Source organism: Mus caroli, unplaced genomic scaffold (genome assembly GCF_978045245.1).
Source record: "Mus caroli unplaced genomic scaffold, Mus_caroli_1 scaffold_19, whole genome shotgun sequence".
In the NCBI taxonomy this organism is placed as follows: Eukaryota; Metazoa; Chordata; class Mammalia; order Rodentia; family Muridae; genus Mus; species Mus caroli.
The window spans coordinates 64285253-64289175 of NW_028227274.1; positions in this window are offsets into that span (position 1 = coordinate 64285253).

The following is a 3923-nucleotide window of genomic DNA, read 5'->3' on the forward strand; positions in this document are numbered from 1 at the left end:
TTGGTTCGACTTCTTGAACCAGTGAGTTCGATGAGTTGTGTAGGTGTTATCTTCAGCAATGGCACCTTGTGATCAGTTTGCAGAGAGCAATCTAGTCTTGCCAACAACATGGGTTGTTTGAGGATTCCCATGGGACATTTTTGGCCAACAACTCAATTAGATGCAGACCATTTCCAGGATTGGAAGCTTCCTTTTGAGACAAGAGGTGTCCAGATGGAGTTCTGTATCCTTCATTATTTGGTGATTTCATTTAGATCACCTTCATATGTGTATATATTCTAGAAAGCTTCTACTGTATTAGGCTTTCATTCTACCCAAGTGGCCCTTAATTTTATCTGTCTTCCCCGTATTCCCTCCCTCATTCCCCTCTTCCCCTCCACACTTGATCCTCCATTCTAGTACCCCACACCATACTATCTATTTCTATTTCCTAGGGAGATCTATCTGCCCACCACAGTCCCTTACTTCACACCTAACCTCTGTAGTTCTATAGGTTGTAGCTCAGCTATCACTGACTTAACAGCTAATATCCACATATGAGTGAAAACATACATCATTTGCCTTTCTGAGTCTGGGTCATCTCATTCATGATGATTTTTTTCTAGGTCCATTCATTTACCTATGAATTTCATGATTTCATTCTTTTTTTTAAATGCATTTATTTTATGTATAGGAGTATACTATCACTGTCTTCAGTCACACCAGAAGAGGGCATCAGATCCCATTACAGATGGTTGTTAGCCACCATGTGGTTGCTGGGAATTGAACTCAGGATCTCCGGAAGAGCAGTTAGTGCTCTTAACTGCTGAGCCATCTCTCCAGCCCCTGATTTCATTTTTTTTTTAATGACTGAAAAATATTGCATCATATAAATTAACCACATTTTCTTTATTTACTCATCTGTTGAGGGGTGTTTAGGTTGTTTTCAGTTTCTGGCTAACATAAATAGAGCATCAGTGAACATGACTGACCTGTGGTAGAATAAAGCATCCATTGGGTATATGCCCAAGAGTGGTACAGCTGGATCTTGAGGTAGATTTATTTCCAACTGCCACACTGATTTCCATAGTGGATGTACAAGTTTGCTCTCTTAACAGCAATAGATGAGTGTTCTCCTTAATCCATATCTTTGCCAACATGAGCTGTCATTTGTTTTATTGATTTCGGCCATTCTAACCGTATAAGATGAAATTTCAAAGTAGTTTTGATTTGCATTTTCCTGGTGACTAAGGATGTTCAATATTTCTCTATGTGTTTCTCAGCCATTTGAGTTCCCTCATTTGAGAGTTCTATTTAGATCTATACCCCATTTTTAGCTGAGTTATTTGTCTTCTTCTTTTTTAAATTATTGGATATTTTATTTATTTACATTTCAAATGTTATCCCCCTTCCCGGTTTCCCCTCCAAGAACCTCCTATCCCACCTCTCCTCCCCCCCCCCCCCGTGCTTCTATGAGGGTGCTCCCACACCCAACCCTCCCACTCCTGCCTCACTGCCCTAGCATCCCACTATGCTGGGGCATTAAGCTTTCACAGGACCTAGGGCATCCCCTCTCATTAATGCCAAATAAGGCCATCCTCTGCTACATATGCAGCTGAAGTCATGGGTCAATCCTTGTGTACTCTTTGGTTTGTTTAGTTCCTGGTAGCTCTGGGGGTGGGGGTGGGGTCTGGTTAGTTGATATTGTTGTTCTTCCTGTGGGGTTGCAAACCCCTTCAGCTCCTTCAGTCCTTCCCCTAACTCCTCTATTGGGGTCCCTGTGCTCAGTCCAATGGTTGACTGTAAGCACCCACATTTGTATCAGTAAGGCTCTGGCAGAGCCTCTCAGTAGACATCCATATTAGGCTCTTATATTGTACATGTAATTGAAAAAAAAAATCTTTTCCCATTTTGCAGCCTGCCACTTTGCCCAAATGATGATGTCCTTTCCACACTCAAGGTTTCCGGTTTTATGAAGTCCCGCTTATTAATTGTTCATCTTAGTGCCTGTTCTAAGGGTGTTTTGTTCAGAAAGTATTTTCCTGTGCCAATGAATTCAAGAGTATCCCATACTTCTTTTCTATAAGTTTGATATATTTGATTTGATGGTAGGTCTTTGATCCATTTAGAGTTGGTTGTTTTTGTTTGTTTTTTAACAAGTTAATGAGTATGGGTCTATTTGGATTCCTCTATGTGCAGCCATCCATTTTGACCAGCACCATTTGTTGAAGATGGTGTCCTTTAAGCAGTGTGCATTTTTGGCTTCTTTATAAAAACAAAACAAAACAAAAAAGGTGTCCATAGGTTTGTGGATTTATGTATTGAAGTCATTCCTCCATCATTGTGTGAGGATCAATACACAATTTAAGCTGTAGTAGTGTGTCTTTTATAAACTTGGGTGCCCTTGTATTTGATGCATAGATGATAAAAATTGCCATGTCCTCTTGGTAGATTTTTCTATTAGTATCCTAGTAGTATCCTTCCTGACGTGAGTAGTTTTGGTTTGAGGTCTGTCTTGTTAGGTATTAAGATGGGTACATCAATTTGTTTCTTAGGTCCATTTACTTGAGATGCTTGAGATACCATTTTCATCCCTTTACCCCGGGGTGATGCTTACTCTGAACGTTAAGGTGTTTCCTGGATACAGTACGAGGATGGATATTGGTTTTCTGTCTTTTTATTGTGGAGCTGAGACTATTGAGAGTGATGAAGGAGCAGTGTTTGTTGATTCCTGATGTTTTGTAGTGGTGTGTGTGTGTGTGTGTGTCTGTCTGTGGTGTGTGTTTTTCCCTTCTTTTGATTTGCTTGTTTGGGATCACTTATTTCTTGTGTTTTCTTGGGTGTGGCTAACCTCTTTAGGTTAAAGTTCACCTTCTAGTACCTTCTAGGGGGCTGGATTTGTAGATAGATAGTGCTTAAATTTGGTTTTATCATGGAATGTCTTCTTTTCTAGATCCATTGTGATAGAAAGTTTTGCTGGGTATAGTAGTCTGTGCAGGCATATGTAGTCTAATATTTGTGGAACATCTGTTCAAACCTGGATTTTAGAGTCTCCACTGAGAAGTCGGGTGTTATTATAATACATTTGCCTTTGTATGTTATTTGATCTTTTTTCCCCCTTGCAGCTTTTAATATTCTTTTGTTCTGTATATCTAGTGTTTTATTATATGCTGTTGAGAATTTCTTTCCTGGTTTTAGTCTATTTGGTGTTCTGTATGCTTCTTGTATTTTTGACAGGCAACTCCTTTTTTCACTAGGGGAATTTTCTTCTATGATTTTATTGAAAATATGAAATATGTTCTGTGCCTTGCCCTCAGTTTCTTTTCCTATTATTTGAAGATTTGGTGTTTTTATAGTATTTTCTGAATATTTTATGCCTGTACTTTTTTTTTTGATTTAATGTTTTCTTTGACCGAGGTATCTACTAACTTCTTTTGTGTTTTCAGTGTCTGAGACTCTATCTTGTGTGTTGGTGAAGCTTGCCTCTGAGATTCCTGCTCCAGTGCCTAGATTTTCTCATTTCCAGTTTCCCCTGTTTTAGTTTTTTTTTTTTTTTTACTGATTCTAGTTCTACTTCCAGATCTTGAACTTTTTTTCTTCTTTTCCATCCACCACTTGTATTTTCATAGTTTTTTTTTAAAGGGCTTCATTCATTTCCCCTGTAAGGCCCTCTATTGTATTCATAATAGTTATTTTTAAAATCTTTGTTTTATGCTCCAACTATGTTGCAATATGTTGCCTCTTGTAATAGGGTTGTTGTGCTCTAGTTGAGACTTACTGTTCCATTTTTGTGTTTCTATGCCTGTGTCTAGGAATCTGTGTTTGGGATGAGTGTAATTCTCGGTGCTGATATCTGGTTTTGTTTTTGTTCCTTAGTCCCTGTTGCCCTCTTTGGTTCTTAGGAGATTGTGGTGGCTCTATGTTGCCTGTAGGGAGTGCTTCCT